This window comes from Prionailurus bengalensis, chromosome B1, assembly GCF_016509475.1.
Source record: "Prionailurus bengalensis isolate Pbe53 chromosome B1, Fcat_Pben_1.1_paternal_pri, whole genome shotgun sequence".
Lineage (NCBI taxonomy): Eukaryota > Metazoa > Chordata > Mammalia > Carnivora > Felidae > Prionailurus > Prionailurus bengalensis.
The window spans coordinates 76,057,743-76,080,004 of NC_057344.1; the positions used below are offsets into that span (position 1 = coordinate 76,057,743).

Here is a 22,262-nt window from a genome sequence, read left to right on the forward strand (position 1 = left end):
TATAACTGTTTCATCATTAGTCATCCAATAAATATTTATTAGACTTGCTATGTACCAGGAGCTAGAACCATAAGAACACATTTTCTGTCCAGGAAGATGGGTGTGTGTATGTATGTATATATGTAAGAGGTACAGATACAAAGTAATGCAGATGTTCAGGTATGTTCCTGGAAAGTTGTAAGTCAAATTTTTATAACTGAATAATATACGTAAAGTGTTATTTATAAAGTGCTATAAGAGTTTACCACTTATAAAGTAACCGACTTTTTTTTTTATAATACAAATTAGTATTTTCTACGTGGTGTGATTATCCCAAGCAGTAAAATGTCTGTCTTTCAGGGAATATAAAACTCTCAAGAGTCAAGTTTTTCAAAGTGCTGAGGATTTGGTGCTTAAAGCATTCAAATTTTAATTTTAAGCATTTTGATAGGGAATATTTTAAGAACTCGGATAGATTTCTTTGTCTTCCTAAAAAGCAAAGTACAACATCTCTTGATGAACAGGGGTCATCAATTGTCTGACTGTAGAACAGAAATAGCCAAACTGGGGTGCATGGAAATCACGAGGGAAACAGTTCCAAACTTCAGATTCCAGCTCTATCCCCTAGAAATCTCAGCAATCTCCCCTGCCATGAGTCTAATGCACCTGACGCTAAACAGATGGGGATGCTTTTTGAGTGGTTACATCTTTCTCTTTTCCAGTTTTTCATTTCTTTCTTCCTTTCTTCCAAAGTATTAACTGTCACTTTATGATATTGTTGTTGGTCATTCCTTTTATAATACACTCTTCTCCTTGTAATGTTCTGTCTTCAAAATCAGTTTAGAAACCAGATCAGCAAATCTGATATCTGAGTATAGATAGGCCCCATGTGGATGCATCTGTACATAAAGGCTTAAACTGTTGTCATATATTTTCTTGGTCCTTAGTTATATTCCAGACAGAGGAGTCCAAGTGGATAAGATAAAGCCAAATAAGTTTTGTCTATTTTCCTTATTCCAAGCAAGGCATGCCTATACAGTACACTTGAACTCACCCTCTCAGGATCTGTTGACAAGTGGCCCAGCAGAGCCCTGAGTGGCATGAGCTCAGCGTGCAACAGTGTGCAAACACCGTCCCCCTCCAGCTCAGCGCCAGTGCTCTGAGCCCTCAAAACATTCCACACACCACTGTGTCATCTGACCAACTTGAAAGGGCTCTCTGTGGCCCAAATATAACAAAACAAACAGGTGAGCCTCAACCACTCGGCAAATAAATTACCTTGAGAAGAGTGCTTCTCATGGGCTGTCCCTGGTCCTGAAATAAACTGCTTCTATCCTTGTGTTTTTTTGGTGTTCTCCAGTCCCAAGCTCATAGCACTCTTAACACTGTCCTGGAACACATGCTATGTCTTTTTTATTACTCCAGTGCAATGTACAGAGTTGGGCACATAGAAGGTACTGAATATAACATTTCCCGAATAAGCAACAGCCCCCAAGGTCCTAGTGATTTACATTTGCCAGAGTTGAGCTTAATTTTTAATTCTTCCCTCTTCTCTGAATGTGTTCTGAGGACCCCAGAGAATGGGGACATTTTTAATAAAAACCTATGAAATAACTGATGCCACCAAGTATACTTATGGGGGAATGATTCATACCACCACCGAACGTGGAGCTCCATTAGCTCGCCCCCATTCCACTGCCACAATCTCGGGGTCCGTTAGCAGAAACTTAATTCAAAATCACTTGGGCAGAAGTCTAATTCCCTAATGATCTGGATCACTAGAAAAACGCACAACCAGACATTTCAAACGGGCCATGCATGCATGCAATTTCTGCAATACTGTATTTTCAGCCTTCCTTACTGAGCACTGCTGAGCTGACATGTCCTGCACAATTCCAGGAGCTGCCTTTGCACCAATAATGCACCATCAGCTTTTCCCCCCTTAAGTTACACATGACCTTAATAAGCTCAAAAGCATAGCAATAAACCCTTTAGAACAGAAGTCTCAGTCTTTGGGGGCTCACATGAAAGCAGGGCATTAAGCATCTATTGTTTACTACTCTTAGGCTGGATAAATGAAAGATCTTATTTTTTTTTCTTTTCTTAGCAATCAAAGCTGTCATTTATAACCTAAGAGGATTTAAGAAAACACTTGGAGGGGGAGCATTTACATAACATGGTATAAATATTAAAAACCCAATTCTATTAAGCATCAAGTTGTAACCTCTTTATAAATCGAGGTCACACTCACCTTAAACTAATACCCAAGCCAAGAAAATATGGTTCCCTTCTCTGTCTCTTCCCTCCTCCATATTCACAGAGCCCTCAGAAGACTTTTATCCCAGAAAATCTTTTCCTGCCCCATTATCTTACTTTTCAGAATCTTCCTCTAATCCCCCAAATAGGCAACCTCCTTAACGAGGATGAGACCAGAGCCTAAGTGTGATCACTTGAAAGCTAACGATGAACCCCCAGGGGAAGGCAGCTCTGCCGTGCAGAATGCAAAACCAAAGCGGCCACTGATGCCCCAAAGAGGACATATTAGTAGAACAGGACAGTAGCATCCTCTTCATGGTCCAATTACGAAGGACAATCAGCTCTTGATATATGTAAGACCTTTTGCCTTACCGGTGAGATGACTGTCAGTATTTATTTCTCTTGTTCTCTAAGGAATTGCAGGTAGCTACAAATTTGGGTACAAATACAAGTAGAAATAGTAAATGAGGTTCTACCTTACTATCATATAATATACAGTAATAAAATTTAAGAATACTAAAGCTTAGGAATGTTAATTCTTACTAAAGGCAGAACCCTAGGGGCACCTGGGTGCCTCAGTCGGTTAAGCGTCCGGCTTTGGCTCAGGTCATGATCTCACGGTTCATGAATTTAAGCCCCGTGTTGGGCTCTGTGCTGACAGCTCAGAGCCTGGAGCCGGCTTTGCAATCTGTGTCTTCCTCTCTCTCTCTCTCTCTCTCTCTCTCTCTCTCTCTCTCTCTCTCTGCCCCTCCCCTGCTCATGTTCTGTCTCTGTCTCATAAATAAATAAACATTAAAAAAATTATTTAGAAAAACAAATTTTAAAAAATTAAGGCATCAGGACAGCAATAACCTAAGGAAAACTCCTTCCCACAAACAAATAATTATCCTTGACAAGATAAATGCAACCATGAACCTAAAGAATGTATCTGCTGAGGCACCCTTCTGTGCTTCACTTTTCAGCCCCAGTTCTAGAATGGAACCTGAGCCCTGACTCAGGGACTTGACTTCATCTCTGTCAAGACTAGTTTGGTCTACCCTTTGAAATCAATCCCTTTCTTCACCCACCTTCTCCCCCCTCCACTAGCTCTCACCTGGGTCCCCTTCACGCCCTATGCCTTCACCAGTCCCTCAAAATGGTGTTTTTAAACTAGAGTCTGAAATCCAAAAGTGGATAGTGAAATCAGTGTGTCGGTTCACTCATGGTTTAGACCAGACTGAAACAGAAAATGCTAGAGTACATTGCACTTGGTAGGAACTATTTTGTGAAACTTTTGGGTGCCTATTTTGTTCAAACTATATGCAATGTAATATATTATATTTATGTATGTGCCTTGTTACATACTCAGTAAAAAATATAGACAAACATACACAAATGCCTAAGATAAATTTTGGACTGTGCATTAGAGTCAGAAACATCTGAAAAGCGATACAGTAGCACTGCAATAACCACACCAGCCCATGGGCCTTTCTGCCTCCCCCTCAGCCGCGCAGGCTCCTCACCAGTCCTACACCCCAGGCTACAACCCAGCACGTTCAGAGTCTGGAAGAAGTGCATGCATAGTCCAGATTAGTTCTCCAACCAGGAAGCAACTGAATTTACAGTCAATCTACTCCTTTCTATCTTAACCATGAGCCCCAGACATGCATTTTTAAAATTAATATCTCAAGCCTCTCAGAAAAGGACAAAATAGGACTTGTTTTCCTTTAAAAAAGGGAGTGGGAAGGAAGAGAGGAGTTGACACCATGTGTCACATCCCGCTTCTGTAATTCAAAACTCTCTCAAAAGCGAAGGCCAGAACCAAGCCCAGCCATCGTGCCCACGATCGCGGCAGCACATTAACTTAATGCGTAGCGTAGGAGTGAAATTGAGCATATAGACATTCTGACCTTTCTGTAATCAGCTCTAGTTGGGCAATTCCATTTGCATCTAAATTAGCACCAGAATCCTCCCTATAATGGCAGGTTTATGTGTATGTCCCGAAAAACAAATTTCCCACCTGCTAATTGTTTTTTTGTGATCCAGTCACATTGGAACAAACAGATGGGTTCTACCTTCTGTCGCTTAGGCAGGTGGCAGGCAGTGGGGTCAGGTGACTGTTGCATCCTCTCCAAGTTAGAAGCCACCTTTCCCTGGCTTTTCCTTCCATAGACAGGAAAAAACTAGCTAAGCAGGGGCTCACCCAGGTCATGTGTAAGTCTTCAGCCCCTGCAGCTCCAATTGGAGGGTTAGGAAACTGAGACTCAGCTGAACCCTGCCCACTGAAAGCAGCAGGGAAGAGAGAAACAATAAGGCTGGATCGCACCGAACAGGCATGAAGGGACCTTCACAGGAAACACAGGCTAAGAACTTTGCTCGCTGCTGCCAGACAAGCTAGCGGCCAGGCAGGAGGCATGTCCACCCAAGTGCAGCCAAGGGCAGCAGCTGGGTGGGCTCTTCACAGACATCTTCTACCCTCCAAGGACACAGAGCACAAAGAACGTTCAAGTACATAAAGGAAGACAGATACCCTGGTTCTCAGCAAGCAGCCCCACTGTTTCAGCCAAACATTCAGGAAAGATGACGTTCGGTTATTCCAAGTCTGCAGAGAGCCTGCAGTTGATGAGTCAGACTCTCTCCCTCCTGGCCCCTCAAGCCTCCCTTCCGCTCCTAGACCTCTAGGCCACACCAGTCCCTGACACCGCCACGGGCAGGCTGAAAAGGCAAATGGAGGTGATATCCAAAATCAGTAAGTTTGACTACTTATTCCTAAAATATTTGAGGAAGGAAGGAATTAAAATGATGGCTAGAGTGACATCAGCAACATATTTTAAGGAAAAATATTAAAATTAAGCCAGTCTCTATCTTTTATTCCCAGCATTTCTTCAATATATCTGGAATATATTAAATGTAATAATTAAATCAATTAAATATTATCAATTAACTAATTCATTAAATATAATACACTTCCTCTTGCCTATCATAAACCTCTCCCCAGAGCGGTCAGTAAATTCTTTCTTTTTTTTAATGTTTATTTATTTATTTTGAGAGAGAGCAAGCACAGAGGAGAGGCAGAGAGTGAGGGAGAAAGAGAATCCCAAGCAGGCTCTGCACTGTCAGCATAGAGCCCAACACGGGGCTCAAGCCCACAAACCGTGAGATTATGACCTGAGCCAAAACCAAGTGTTGGATGCTCAACCAACTGAGCCACCCCGGTGCCCTGGCACATTATATCTAAAGCCTCCCTTGCTGTACTAGGTGTGCATAATTTGTTCCCTAATACTTCATTATAATATAACTTATCAGAGTGTAATTCAACATATGATCCATTATATTTGAACCTCATCTAATGGAATTCAGTTATTGAAATACTCCAAATATTGCATAAGAAAGCTATTTCACAGTTTGGTTCTGAGGTCAGAATGAACAGAGACACTCTGGGGTGGGTGTTTAAGTGCAGAAGCAGAGATCCAAACAGTATCCCAAAGATTGCTAAATCCATCCGTCGGCTGTTGACTAGCTGTTTCAGAAAGCATCTTACGAACTTAAAATACGAACCACCATACAAACAACGCCATCATCACTGGTCAGTTTCTGAGCACCTACTGTGTAATGAAGGATTATTCTCAGAATATAGCTTCAGCTCCTGGAGTCCACACAACTTCATGAGAACGGACTCAACCCAAGCAAAATGACCCTGCATGAAAGGACCCTGCGGTACGTGAGCAGAACCACCAGAAGGCTGAAGAAGCGGGCTTCCAAAGGAAAGGGTTCTGCTGCCGGGCAGCCAAAACACACATCGCCACTCTGCCTTCTTCTAAACTGCTTCCCGTGGCAACACAGCCCCGGTCTTCCCAACCAGAAAGCATTCCTCATTGTAAAGAAGATTCTACCCCCGTCATCTAAAGTGTGCCTCACGCGGGGCGCCTGAGCAGCCCAGTCAGTTGAGCACCCGAATTCAGCTCAGGTCACAATCTCACAGTTCGAGAGTTTGAGCCCCGCGTCGGGCTCTGTGCTGACAGCTCAGGGCCTGGAGCCTGCTTCAAATTCGTGTCTCCCTCGCTCTCTGCCCCTCCCCCACTCATGCTCTGTCTCTCAAAAAATAAATGTTAAAACTTTTTTTAAAAAAACAGTGTGCCTTACCCTGTGCTCACATTAAGATGTGGTGACAGGGAAATGCCACCTCTCAAAATTCAGCTGTCTTTCCTATTCTGGAATTATTAAGCCCTCAGCTTCCTCTTTTGTGGGCTAGTCCATTTCCTTTCCCAGTTTCCTTAATGCCTTCGCCCATCCTTTAAGACTACAAACTTACTGCAGAAATGACTGTGTCTGACCTACAGTGTGAATTCTCAAAGCACCTGCTACGCCAGCAGGGACTCAAGAGGGTAATCAATACATGTGTCGAGATGGAAATCAGCAGCCCTGTTACTAATAAAAACACGTGGTTTTTACAGCCCATGTTTGGGGACGCCTTCATCAGCAAGGTGGTTAGATTAATTTGACAATACATGCAAAGCAGAGGATATTTTCCTTTTATCATGAATAACATTACATTGAAAATACAGAGCCTAACTCATGCCATGCTCTTGAATTACAGCAACCTAGAAAAGTGACCTATTGGGAAAAAAGAAATGCTTCCTCAGGTTTCCCCCTAATTTCTCTTCTTGATTAATAGGACACTACTAGTGAATTCTGATGAGCATCGACATTAAAACCCAACAGTCAAGGGGAAATGGTTCATGGACCAGAGTCTCAATCAGCAGATTCTGTAGAATGAAGTTATTTGAGAACAATTCTAAGAAGGCCTACCACCTCCCTCCCCATTCAATTTGCCTGCTGGGTCAAAGGTATTATTTGGCCTGGAGTTTTATACACAGACCAATTTTCCTAGACACCACAGACTATAACAAAGGCAAGCTAGGATGACAAGAGCCAGATTTCACTCCTGGCTTACTTTCCATGAGACAGAAAGTCCTCAACACAATGGAAGACTTAGAAAACACACAGGTATCTACCCAAGTGAATTCAATAATTCTCGTCTCTCTGTTCTAATTCTTGTTTCTCTCTGTTGCCCCAACCTGGGCATCACCTGGCACTAGGTAATCACAGAGTAAAGTACACAGAGGCGGACCCTGTCACAGTGATTCTGTCTCTACCTCACTGGAAATGCCAGTGAGACATACAAATGGGGGGTGGGGGAGAGCAAAAGAAAGTTTAGTGTGGGGCAAAAGAAAACTAAGCAGACTTCCTTTCTGTTTTCCTTTTTGGTTTTCTTATGACAATTTGAAATATTGCCGGCATTTGTTGCAGATAAATGTTTACTGTTCTGCTAGGAGGGTGCAGGGAAAGAATAGAAGATTCACACCACCTTCCAGACCGGACCCTTCCTCCCTTCTCCAAGACTGTTTCCAGGACAAATACCACCTGGCTGCCTTAGATAAATAAGGTGGGGCTTTGTGCAAGGTACTTTCCTGTGGTTCTTTGCGTTAGAGAGAGTGGGACCCTTCCTATCTTTCCATAATTCTGATGCTTAAGAACTGAGGGAGCATTATCTCCCTCGTGCACTTGTTGAAATTAAGAAGAAAGAAAGACAGAAATCTACTTTTCCATTTCAAATCAACAGTAAATGCAAGCTTAATTTATAACTCTAATTTTCTCTCCTACAATGGCAGAGAAATGACATGAAGTACCATGGCGAGGTCAGAGATGAGGTAGCTTTTCAGAAACTTATACTGATTCAGACTCTAAAAAGCTGACTGCGTGTGTTGAGACAATGAACACACTTTAGTCTCCTAACTTCTAGCTGCTTCTCCCAACTCCCTCTTCTGATCTGCCCTTTCTGCAGGACATCCCTGTGCAGTGCACAACATGTGCAACCCTATATGTACACAGCCTGGCTTTTCCACAGAATAGTAACAGAAAGCTCCAGCTTCCCATCAACAGAAACTAAATTTTGTTAACATCTATGAAACTTTGAGGTTTGTGGCAGGCACTTCTGTCTCCCCAGTATTCAGTCTCTCTTTCTTCTTTGAGAATGAACCTTAAATTTAGAGCTAAAAAAACTACAGTTCCCTCCTTCCTTTGTATCTAGGTATAGCTATACCTGTCCTGGCCAGTGAGATAGATGTGAACAGAACTGGTGTATGGAATTAAAAAAAAAAAAGAAAAAAAGATTGCTTAAAGGGAGTTTTCTGTGACATGAAGGGAGTGTTCTGTTATCTGCAGCTAAACCTTATGCAAACTGATACAGTGTTTTCTCTGAAAATTAGATGATTTGCTTTGTAAGTAAACTGCTGGAGTGATCTCATGCCAGCATTTAGAACAGTGCCTCGCATATACTGGGTGTTCAAAATATGTTTGTTGAGTGAATGGATTAATAATGAATGTTTTATACCAAGAGAAGACCAGCTAACATTTGCAGCCCATGATAAGGCTTAAAAGTAGTGTCAAGATTAATCTCATAACCCATTCTCCAAATAATCTTCCAAAACATGAGAACAGTACTTTTTAAACTTTTTAAAACCAGAACCCATCATAAGAACTATATTTTACAATAATACATAGTATTTACAGTTACAAAGTACAACGCACCGATGTTTTCTATTTTATTGTTTTTTAAGGGCTAATTGCAACCCACCAAACCAAATTTGTGACTCATTAATATGACAATACTCAGTGTTTGAAAACTGTTTAAAATACAGATATACTTACCTGTTAATTTTTCTGTTAACTGCTAAACGAGTAAGAGCAAACACTAAAGTTTGATTTTTTGTTTCTTAATTAAACTCTAAAATATTCAGGGCACCTGGGTGGCTCAGTCAGTTAAGGGCCCGACTTCAGCTCAGGCCACGATCTCACAGTTCGTGAGTTTGAGCCCCACATCGGGATCTGTGCTGTGAGGGCAGAGCCTGCTTTGGATCCTCTGTTCCCCTCTCTCTCTGCCTCTCCCTGCTTGTTTGCTCTCTCTTGCTCTCTCAAAATTAATAAAAACTTTTTAAAAAGCTAAAATATTCAAAAGGTAACAAAAAGAAACAATGGTAGAAAAAACAAAACACTGTGCTTATTTTGCCATTTTTATACAATAGTTAAATATCATCACTAATGTCTTATCCAAGCTTGGTTCCAAAACTGCCTACTCTGGATGGTTAAGTATTTGTGTTAACTGTTCTTTCTCTTAGCTAATGAGGGAACCGAAAGTGCACTTCCTTTCTAAGCTGGGATTCTCAAAGTCTACAGATACTAATTTAAAGAAGCAAAGGGTGGCGACTGGGTGGCTCAGTCGGTTGAGTGTCCGACTTCGGCTCAGGTCATGATCTCACAGTTCGTGGGTTCGAGCCCCACGTCAGGCTCTGCACTGACAGCTCAGAGCCTAGAGTCTGCTTCCGATTCTGTGTCTCCCTTTCTCTCTCTCTGCACCCCCCCCCACTTGTGCTCTGTCTCTGTCTCAGAAATAAATAAACATAAAAAAAAAATTTTTAAAGAAAGAAGCAAAGGGCAGCATGGTGTAATAGAAAACAGACAGCAGTGGGAATGTAAAACACTTGCATTTTAATCCTTGGACTCTGGTGACCTTGGGCAAATCAAGCAATCTATTGGTGTCTCAACTACTGCAGCTGCAAAACAAGCAGGATGTCCCTGACCCACGATGGAATCCAGCATGTCCATGAAGAAGCCCAACAACGAGATGTGGTGAAAGCTTCTGTGAAAAGCATCTTCGTCCACAGATTTTAGTGAGAACCCATAAGGCGAGGCTCAGGGTAACCGAAAAGCACTTTGGAACACTTAGAGGACTCCCTGAAGTTAACATAAAGCCACCACATAAGCCTCCTCTGGATAATCTAATGTTTAGGCATTGAAAAATCATCTATTCCATATCCTCTATTCCTCTCACAAATATTAAGCTCACGGTCTCTGAATATTTCTTTTCAAGTCATGAGCCTTAGCGTGCTCCGCTGTGAAATGATGGCGTTGAACCAGATGATCTACCCTCTCAGTTCCAAAACCCTGAAATTCTTTGATTTCATGTCAGCGACATGAAACGGGAGCTAATTTCATTTCTTTGCCTTGGTAATTTTACCTCCAGCATAATCAACACATGACTCTATTCTGTAGTGATAAGGGTGCTACCCACATTCTTCGGAAACATTTATTTAATCACCTGCCTAAGTATTGAGTGCTTTTCCTGTGTAAACTAGCAGCTGAGGAGACATAAAAGAAGTACAGGAAACATCCTGTCCCTCGTGGCGCTTCCAGAGGTGGGCTGCTGAAATTCACGTGGAGAAACAAGCATGAGACCGCGTGCTTCCAGAGAGCAGCAGTTCAGAGACGAGACAAATCAGTGTGTACTTCAGTGCAGGGCATTAGCCCAATACAGGGACTGTGCCGAGACTTAACCGATGAATACATTTTGCACAGACAGACAGGAAGCAGAAAGAATTATCCAGCAGGAACACAGTAATAAGAAAGAGGACAAGGGAGGCACTGCTCTGACCTCAGGTCTGCCTTTGAAAATCATAGGGGAAGGAACGTTACAAGGCAGGATGGGGACAGATTAGGAGGGGTTTTCAGAAACAAGGGAGGGAGTCTGGATTATTTTCTGCAGGCAACAGGCACGCATGATGGGCTCTTCAACATGGCAATAACATCTAAACTACCCCTATTTGTTTTTGTAGTATGAATTACTGCTTCCGAATCTCTGGAATTTAGAAAGGTTGGATTTCCGTAAACCTGACAGAGAAAAATGATCTTAATGTTTCCTCCTACATGCAGGATCACCCAGCAGAGTACTTCCGGCCTCTCTGCCTCCCTAACGCCCTCCCCAGGAGAAGAAGAGTAAGGTCATTTTGAGAAGCCTGTCCTTCCTCTCTCCTTTCTTCTGGGAGCCCAACTGCCAGCAGGAAGCACACATTCTTCTCTACTCCTCTCACTGCAGGCTCTATGGTGCATCTGGGCAAGTCTGTCTAATCCTGGGGGTCGGTATGAGGCAATCTTACCCCCAGGTATAAACTCTATTCTTCAGCCTCAGTTTTATTGATAACAAAGGCACTATTTTGATCTCCTGTCTGCCTCACTCGTAGTTCTCAACCTGTCAGAACTCAGATGGGGAAGAGAGCCCTTTATACCTCACTTACACCATACTGACTTTCCTGAAACTGCATAACCTCTGCTACGCACAGTTTCCACTTCAGAAACGCTTCAGACTCCAGGCCCAGGGCTTCAACCGTACTGTAACCCCAGACACTGCCAGCCTAGGGCAGTGAGAAAGGTGGCCACCGAAACAAACTTACGGCAACACACAGGCAGTCCTGACGGGGAACTGTGGACGGCAATTCCAAACTGACGGCTGCTGTATTTGGGCCCTCACCACCCTAAAGTCCCCGGTCCTGGCATCTCCTCTTCTGGGCTTCCTAATGGTCCAGCCCTTTCTGTATGTCCGAAGCCCACGCCACCAGGTGTAACTTAACACTAAAGTAATCCCCCCACAAGTCACATTCTCCCGTCTTCCCTCCTAACCCCCCCTTCCACACCGTTTAAATGAAGATTTATAGTCTATTCTGAGGTAAACAAGCAAGCTATACACAAGAAGAAAGATCAGTGGAATTAAGTCTTCTAAGGAACATCTACATTTTAAGGGTTTAACATGTGATGAGGCTAAATGATAACATGTTGATTATACGAGGATGAAAATTCTGAGTACACCTTTTCCAGCTGGGGCCTCTGTCAACACCCTTACCGTCCCTATTCTCAGCCCACCGGACAGACAACTGGACACAGGCCAGGAGCCATTTCCAAAGGAGGAAAAACTTTGTTTATTTTTATAATCATCAGTAATTATTACTACTATTAATAGCATTTCCAGAAATAGCTACCATTTATGGAGTCCCAGCTCTGCACCATGCATTATGGTGTTTCATATATGTTCTTTGGGTTCATTCAATTTGGCTTTGCAAGGTAGCTGTCAGGGTCGTCTTCTCACAGATAAGAAAAGTGAGGCTCATCATGTTGTCCCAAAAGTACACAATAAGTGGCAGAGACCAGATTCACCAGAGACCAGGTCTGCCCGATACCAAATTTCATGTTCTTTGTACTATTTTGAGGAGAAGCCAAGATAAGAATTCTAACATTTCCTTGGCATTCTCGTCCCCTGCCCTCTGGAAACTGAGCATAAATACTTTGAAATTGAATAGCTGTATCAACTATGTGGGCTGATTAAGGTCAAAGACACTATCTCCCATTATAAGAGTTGAGTTATGGCATTTTGGAGGATTTCGACCCATTCCTGCCCTTTTACCACACCATCCCTCATCCCACCAATTCAGCTATTTTTCTCTAAACCAGCTGCTCCCAGGGACGAGTCTAGACTTCACTCCAGAAAACAGCTTCTCCAAAGAACTTACTGAGCACCTTACTCCTGGGAACCACCAAAAGAGGTAAAATTGATTATTAAGCCAACAGGAAGGGAAAAAATTGTTCTTAAAACCAACAAGAGAAGAAAAAGATTTAATGTGAAAGGCCAACTCTCCTACTATCACTGGACACATGCCAACAATACAGAATCCATACCTAAGATTAGGACAATTATAATAACACATTAAACTGCCCCTCACAAAAACATGAGCTTCTGGTCCTCACAGCTCCTGGCTATCCCAGAAGGGACTCCCATTCCTCAGACCTGGAAATTACACCCCAAACTGACTCTACCAGCCCCAAATGGGGATGCAAAAATGGAGTCTCTTAGATGCAGCAATGACCTCATTACTCCAATCACAATACAGTACAGCTTCTAGCCTCAAAGAGAATAATGGTTTTCAAATATAGATCTCCAATGTTCAATTTGATTTGGAATCCAATGGTTCAAACACATTTTCAACGACATCATACAGCACCTCAAAAAGCTTTTAAAAAATACCCATATTCACACCCTATCTGGCTCCAGGTAAATCAGAATCTCCATGGGTGGGGCCAGGCTTCCCTTGATGACTCTGATGTGCACCAGGGTAAGAACCACCCTCACAAAGGACACCTACATTATGCAGGTGCTAGGATGCCATGTAAGATATTTCAGTGGATGGAGTAACAAAAGTAAAAACAAAATGAAGAACTCAAACACAAACAAACAACAACAACTCTGGTTTTTGCTGAGCATTACTCTGTAAATACAAGGATGACAATCACATTCCCTCCAAAGAAGACTCCGGCCCAGGAGGTAAATGAGCATTTCACATCACAGGGCAAGTCAGTGGTGAGATCCCCACCCCGCGTTGCCCACGCAGTCATCAAATTACCCTGCTTGAAAGATGCCATTTTCTACCACCTGCCATACAAAGCGAGTATCGTGCGGAGCTTGAGAAAAGATTTTAAATTTCTATTGAAGAAAACAAAGGAGTAATTTGGAAGCTTCCAAAAACTTCACGTACCCAACTGGATAGAATACTGTACATTATTGAATAAGTTAATCGTCCAAATGAGTACTAGAGAATTTCCCGAGAATAGTAGCAGGATTTGACTAATTCCCACCTATTATAGAAAGACCCATTATAGAAGAGTTAATGTTTTGAATTAATGAGGCAAAGGATCCAAGCATGGTTGAAAAGACAGGTTGATACAACACCCACTTCCTTACCCTCCTTCTACCATTAAAAAAAGGCAGAAGAGCACGGTCAATAGCATGTTCTGCTTTTAGCACTGTGAGGTACAAAGCGACCCTAACATCATTCTGGGCTTCTTTTTCTTCTTCTTCTTTTTTTTTTTTTCTCATTCTGGGCTTCTAATATCACTCTCATGATATGAATAAAGGGTTCCAGGTAACAATCTGCAGATTAACTAAAAATATTGTTCCTTTCTTTATTTTAAAGTGGGGCCACCAAAAAATGAAATCCAAGAGCCTCTTCTTAGATCCACTAGATGGTGCAAGCTCTCCTGTTAGAGCAGACTTACCAAGGGGAGAAACTCAAGCAAGACATCAAAAATTAGTATGGGCGCACCCAACCAGCCCCTGATCACATAGGAGGCTTGAGAGTAAAAGGATTTGCTCTCAAAGAAATCTATTTTGCAATTAATATAAGCATAAGGAGAATTTGTTCTAAATTCTGCACTGGGAGCTCAGGAGTTAACTTACGCTTTGGAAGCAATCAATGGATCTAAGATTTACTTCCAAAGGGGTAATGGGAAGAGATGATACTGAAGCCTCTATAGACCAGCAGTTCTAGGTTTGGTCCAAGTTCTGCCCGTAATCAGCTGTGTGAGCCTGAGCAAGTCACTTAACCTCTCTGGTCTTCAATGTCTTTATCCAAAAAATGAGGAGCTGAGACTATACAGTCTCTGGAATTATGTCTGGTACTAAAATCCTGTGAGTGTATATCACATACTATGTTCCTATCTCCAATTCAATCTCTCCATTTAGATTTGGGAAGAACTTCACACACAGGCAATGCTTCATGAAATCCAACCAATCTGTGAAATTTGTTTAAACTGAGATGTTATTAATTCATTTACTGACAAACATTTTTAGAGTCCCTACTGGGTGTCAAGCACTGGGGTGACACACCTGTCCCAGAAATAAGGATGCAGAAACAAAGGAGTTCCTTACCTTTGTTCCACATAGAGCTCCTCTGTAAAACTGAAATCCAATAGATTTTAAAGTTATAAACCATAAATTCTGACAGACAGAATGCTATCTTCAAAGAAAAAAAATGGATAGCTAAATCCACTAGTTCTATTAAAGCAACTATCACGAATATAAATATCATACATGCTTATCCAGATAGTTGAATGTCTTGATAAATAACCATGAAAATGATATATTGCCAATTATTTTTAACTTGATAGGTATCTCCTAGGCAACTCAAGCCAAAAACAATAAAGAAAATTCTCCCATTTTGGACAATTTCAATTCCAGATGTGGAGAGCACATTTTAAATCTGAATCTTAGAGGGGCACCTGGGTGACTCAGTCGGTTCAGTGGCTGACTTTGGCTCAGGTCATGATCTCACAGTTGGTGGGTTCGAGTTCCACATCAGGGTCTGTGCTGAGAGCTCAGAGCCTGGAGCCTGCTCGGATTCTGTGTCTCCCTCTCTCTCTCTGCCCCTCCCCGACTCATGCTCGCTCTCTCTCTCAAAAATAAACATTACAAAAGTTTAAATATGAATCTTAGCGTCCTCGCTGATTCTTGAGTAATATTTTTTTATTCATTTTTCTTTTCTTTCTGGAAAACTCCGTATCTTCCTTTACACTGCCCCAGCAATATCTGTCTCAAATCTGGTCATTTCCATTGTGGATTTCCACAACAAATAAGACATATTCCACTTTCAGCAAAAAGCCATGTCTAGCCAATCCTAAACACCCCTCCCCTCAAGTACCTCACTTTCCTCCCACTCCATGCCACCCCGGAGTGCCAGCTGTCACCCAAACATCAGTTCATCAACCTGACATGACCCCCCCGCAACAGTTCCAACTACTTAATGTCTTCTTAGCTCTCTCCCTTTCTTCCTTACATTTGCTCCACAGATACACATCACTATCTAGTTACCATATCTATGTTCACTTACTTATTCAGAAAACAGCAAAATACCTATATGTGCAAGGCAGTGTGCTAGATGTGCTGCTATAATATTTGTATGCTCAATGGATATATAAATAAGCACACATAATCTCTGCTCTCATGCTGTTTGTCACCTGGTAGGATAAGACACAGCAAACCCATAATGATCATACAAGGTAATCTTTTAAGTGCCATAGGAGTGAAACCAACAAAACTCTAAAGATGAGAAGAATGATTGCCTATGCCTAGCTTGGTCAGGAAGACTTTCAGAAGGAGGCAGTATGTGGTCGGGACATTGGAGGATGAGAAAGATTTGTATAGTATAGTTGGAGGAGATAAGTATAGTTGGAGGAGAAAGGTATCTCAAGTAGAGGAATGGCATAAGCACAATTAACTGGAAATCAAGTTCATACTCAGTGTATAGCAAATGGTTCAAGATAGCTGGAAAAGTCAGCCTTTGGAGGAAGTTCAGGGTCAGCCTGGGAAAAGATTCAAACAGCTGAGCTCTACAAGTCGAGTCCCAGAGTTATTTCTCCTAGTACGTTGATGCCTACGGTTTCCTACCTTTTACTCCTGGCAATATGCCAAATTTTATAAATTACAGATTAATGAGAGAGCTGCCCAGTGACTTAAAACTATGATTCTCCAACATGTACATGATAAGAACTAGAAAGGAATAACAGAATTAACACATACAAAGCACTAACTCTGTGCCAGGCAACACTGCAAAGTATCAACCCATTAAATCCTCACAAGTCGTTTAAGGTAGGCACTATTATATCATCCCCATTTTACAAACAAGGAAAACGGCTCAGAGAAGTTGAAAGTGCTGCCCAAGGGCACAGAGTTAGCAGGTGGCGAAGCTGGAATATCAACCCCTGCAGTGTGACTCTGAAGTTCACACCACATTAAATCCTCCACAAAGAACTAACTAGATACCACTAACCACTACATCCAGGTTTATGCCAATGAATAAATGCACCTTCCTCTTTGCTCTCTATTTTAAGTCTGTTTACTTGGGCCAGTGTTTTTGTTTGGTTTTTGTTTTGTCACAGCAGTATATACAGCATTATAAAGATAGGGATGCCCCCAAGACACCATGAGGCTGGCTCTGGGCCATGGATTCCGTAGTCAGTTCACAATGTGTTCTGGGAATATGCAAAAGGAGAGGGAAGATTTGGGTTTCTGTGCACGTAACAGCGTGTCCAGGTCTCAGCTTACCATGTGCCCTACCTGGAGCCTCCACATTTACAAAATATTCAAAGATACAGTGGTTATGGGCTACCTGGGTGGCTCAGTCAGTTGAGCGTCCGACTTCGGCTCAGGTCATGATCTCACGGTCTGTGAGTTGGAGCCCCGCGTCGGGCTCTGGGCTGACAGCTCAGAGCCGGGAGCCTGTTTCAGATTCTGTGTCTCCCTCTCTCCCTGCCCCTCCCCACTCATGCTCTGCCTCTCAGTCTCTCAAAAATAAGTAAATGTTAAAAAAAAATTTTTTTTTTTAAAGATACAATGGTTACGTAGGCTGGAAGCTTCGCACTACAACCTAGATATTAATTAGAAGATTTTCTTTAGAAAAAAAGTTAATTGTTCTGATAGTTTCTATTATAACCTATTTCTATATTCTCAGAGGTTTCCCACGATAAATACTAAGACATTTCATTATGTTCCACAGTTGGTCCACAAGGGATAGCTCTGGGATAAACAGTCGACTCTCTTAGGCTTTTCTATATATTGATGAAGGGAAATGTGTATTTGTATATGGATCTAAATGACTGTGTGCATCATCTTTCGACTTAATAACCTAGAATATGAGAAGTAAAAAAAAAAAAAACTAATAATGGTTACAGTCAAATGAAGAAAATCTTGTCTCTACTGTGCAATCTCTCATGACAAGGAGCACTCACTTCCCCTTCTGCCCAAAGCACCACGGCATCTGGTGGGTCCGGTCGGCAGTACAAGGATGATGCTTTGTTGTATTCTGTGACACATGACACCAATGTGTGGCCAGTTTTCCTACTGCCAAGCTGGCAACATTTCCATTTGAAGGTATTTTTTATGGTATTCACATCACTGTATACATATCTTCATAGTATTACACAGGAAAGCCATGTTGATTTCACAGCAGTAAATAATGGCACTTGTCCAGCATCCTGAACCACGGGAGGTACTTCTCACAATCAAACACTCTACACACACAAGGGAGCAGAAATTTATTCTCAGAACCGATACATAAAAGGGCACCTTGGGTGGCTCATTCAGTTAAGCATCCGACTTCAGCTCAGGTCCTGAACGTGATCTTGCAAGTTCATGAGTTCGAACCCCGCAATGGGCTCTCTACCAGCACAGAACCTGCTTCAGATCCTCTGTCTCCCTCTCTCTCTGTCCCTCCCCTGCTCTCTTTCTTGCGCTCTCTCTCAAAATAAATAAAACATTTAAAAAAAGAACCAATACATAAGAACTCAACAATGTCCTTTCACTACTCACCTTTAGATGCTACTACTACTAAGTCCTTAAATGATGCAAGTACTGTGACCTATGCTACCCTCTTTGATGGCTAAAACAGCTCCAGAGGGAGGCAGAGCAGACCATATCCCCTTTTTTAATGCCTTGCTCGTTTGGGAAAGACTTCACAACTTCCCAAAGCACTGTTCTCTACCTCCTCATCTGATGTTCACCACAGCCTTAGGAGGCTGACAGCATGGGGATTACCACGGATGAAAAAACTGCATGCTTAAACAGGATAAGCCCCTTAAGATCACACGTAAAACTGGGATCTATGTCTTCCGAATCCTAGTCCAATGAAAGAGCACAAGCAGGTACCATGCCAGCAGAAGGGCAGAGATTATTCGTCCAATCACCCAGTGTGGTCCATGGATCATCCAGTTGCTGGCTAACAGGCAAAGCTCTGGGTATCGGCCCTATTAAATTAGATCCTGCTACTCAAGAGTTTGAGAGTAAGAAGTTCCCAGATGACTGTCTTTGCACATTTAAGTGCAAAGTGCATTGAGAATTAGAATAAGGAAGAAAGTAATTCCAGGTACAACACAGTTGACATCACGTTCTGAGAGAAATAAGGAAAGAAGTAAATCCAAAGTTAGGCTATGAGAAGAGATAAAAATGAGGTAAGGAACAATAAGCACTATCAAAATAACACCAGCATTTTCAGGGTGCCTGGGTGGCTTAGTTGGGTAAGCGTCCAACTTCAGCCCAGGTCATGAGTCTCACTGCTCGTGGGTTCCGGCCCCATGTCGGGCTCTGTGCTGACAGCTTGGAGCCCGGAGCCTGCTTCGGATTCTGTGTCTCCCTCTCTCTCTGCCCCTCCCCAGCTCATGCTCTGTCTCTCTCTGTCTCTCAAAAATAAATTTGAAAAACATTAAAAAAAAAATAACACCAGCATTCTTCACAGGGCTAGAACAAACAACCCTAAAATCTGTATGGAACCAGAAAAGACCCCAAATAGCCAAAGCAATCCTGAAAAAGAAAATGAAAGCTGGAGGCATCACAATTCCGGACTTCAAGCTGTATTACAAAGCTGTAATCATTAAGACAGTATGGTACTGTCACAAGAACAGACACTAGGATCAATGGAACAGAACAGAAAACCCAGAAATGGACCCACAAACGTATGGCCAACTAATCTTTGACAAAGCAGGAAAGAATATCCAATGGAAAAAAGACAATCTCTTCAACAATGGTTTTGGGAAAAGTAGACAGCGGCATGCAGAAGAATGAACCTGGACCACTTTCTTACACCATACACAGAAATAAACTCAAAATGGATGAAAGACCTAAACGTATGACAAGGAGCCATCAAAATCCTACAGCAGAAAACAGGCAGCAACTTTTCTGACCTTGGCTGCAGCAACTTCTTACTTGACATGTCTCTGGAAGCAAGGAAAACAAAAGCAAACATTAACTATTGGGACCTCATCAAGATAAAAATCTTCTGCATGGCAGAGGAAACAATCAGCAGAACTAAAAGGCAACTGATAGAATGGGAGAAGATATTTGCAAATGACATACCAGATAAAGGGTTAGTATCCAAAATCTATCAAGAACTTATCAAACTCAACTCCAAACAAATAACCCAGTGAAGATAAGGGCAAAAGACATGAATAGACACTTTTCCAACAAAGACATCCAGATGGCTAATAGACACATGAAGAGATGCTCAACGGTCCGCTCATCATCAGGGAAATACAAATCAAAACCACAATGAGATACCACATCACACCGGTCAGAATGGCTAAAATTAACAACTCAGGCAACAACAGATGTTGGCGAGAATGCGGAGAAGAGGAATCCTTTTGCACTGTTGGTGGGAATGCAAACTGGCGCGGCCACTCTGGAAAACGGTATGGAGGTGCCTTAAAAAATTAAAATAGAACTACCCTACGACCCAGAAATTGCACTACTAGGTATTTATCCAAAGGATACAGCAGAAGTGCTGATTCAAAGAGGCACACGCACAATGTTTATAAGCAACACTATCAACAATAGCCAAAGTATGGAAAGAGCCCAAATGTCCATTGATGGATGAATGGATAAAGAAGATGTGGTGTATACATAATGGAATATTACTCAGTGATCAAAAAAATGAAATCTTGCTATTTCAACAACATGGATGGGACTAGAGTGTAGTATGCCAAGCAAATTAAGTCAGTCAGAGAAAGACAAATATCATATGATTTCACTCATATGTGGAATTTAAGATACAAAACAGATGAATATAAGGGAAGGGAAGCAAAAATAATATAAAAGCAGGGAGGGAGACAAACCATAAGAGAGTCTTAACTGTAGAGAACAAACTGAGGGTTGCTAGAGGGGTGTTGGGACAGGATGGGCTAAATGGGCAAGGGGCATTAAGGAGGGCACTTGTTGGGATGAGCACTGGATGTTATATGTAAGCGATCAATCACTAAATACGATTTGTAAAATCATTACACTATATGTTAATGAATTTGGACTTAAATTTTTAAAAAAATCTCCACTGAAAGGTCTAAAAAAATATAAGCAGAAGTATAGATTACAGGGCTACAGAATACTGATGAACCAGTAATTTTTCCCACTAACTTTAATTGACAAATAAAGTTGTGTCTATTTAGAGTGAAAAAAAAAGGGAACAATAAGCATATTATCTAAAATCAAAATACCGGTGACTACAAATGGTACAAGATTCACTGTCCAGTAACATAACGGTGTCATGTGAAGGATTTCTCATTTAAGAGATTCAGCTGGTTAAGTTAATGGGTGATATGCGTCAGAACTAAGTGCCAGAGACAATAAGAACTGTAAATGCAGTGCCTTGTTTGCTCTTCACAAGAACCCAATAAAATAGGTATCATTTTATCCATACATAATATATATACATAGACAAAGGTACTTGCCACAGTCACATTGCTACTTAAGTAGCAAAGAGCCAGAGCTCAAACTAAGATCTCTTTGACCTCAAAAAACATTTTTTTGAAATGTTATGCTAGATTGCTTCCTCAAATTGTATTAATCAATTATAATGCATTAATTGAATGTCTTAGATGGTACACACACACCTTCAGTTTTCAATTCATAAATCAAGTATTTCCAAGTCAAAGCCTCTTATAAGTGTCACTAAAATCCTCTGGGTCTATTTAATAGCTGCCTCTCGTTGGATAGAGCAATTATTAATTAAGGCGGTCTGAAGCTGGCCTGCTTCACATGATTTCTTCAATCCCAGTTGCATAGCACTACAGCCAATCCATGTTACATAGCTGCAGGTCCATGACAGGACGGGCCTTTTAATTACCTCATTCAACTGCCTCTACTGACAGACCACAGTGATCCCTACATCTGGCCTCTCGACTTCCACGGACTCTTCTGTTTAAATCCAGGATGACCGAGGACAGAATGACTGTTCGGGCCCCTGCCACTGCCATCCCAGCAACTCGGTCACAACTAGATCTCCAGCATCAGACTGGGACCATGACACTAGGATGTAAGCTGGAGACGGCCCCAGGTGCATCAGGCTTTCCCGCTTGAGCTCAAGCTCAAACATCCGCAGCACATGGTTCCCCACTGCCAGATGGCCTTAAAGGGAATGGCTGCCTCCCTGACCCGAAGCCGCTGGAGCCTGCCTCAGGCTCTGAGACAAGAGCAGCAACTTCTAGAAGAAGTGACCCCATTTCTCTAGGACATCCCTGAGACCCCTTCACTTTACACCAGACCAGCAGTGTATGGGCCAGGTGGGTGCACAGGTATGCTTTGAGCATGGTGGAGAACAGAATCATTTTAAGTGACTGGTTTACTCCAGGCATGGTAAGAAACCAAGTTCCATATGAACAAGTATAGCTCAACATCATTATAAGAAGAGGAGTAAGAAGCTAGCAAAAAAACAGGGGGGGGGGGGCAGGATAATATTCCAGAGTCTTTAGTGATTGGACACCTTAGGTCAAAAATGTAGACAATGGGTTTTAAAAAGCAAATTACTGAAGTGTATAAGCAGAAATATGAAATGGAGAGACCAAAATATTAT

General features: G+C 42.0%; 1 protein-coding gene across 1 annotated transcript in view; it reads right to left on the minus strand.

Annotated features, from left to right (window-relative positions):
* The window catches only part of FHIP1A (FHF complex subunit HOOK interacting protein 1A), a 243,846-nt gene that overhangs the window by 29,371 nt on the left and 192,213 nt on the right, over positions 1–22,262 (minus strand). The window lies entirely within an intron of this gene.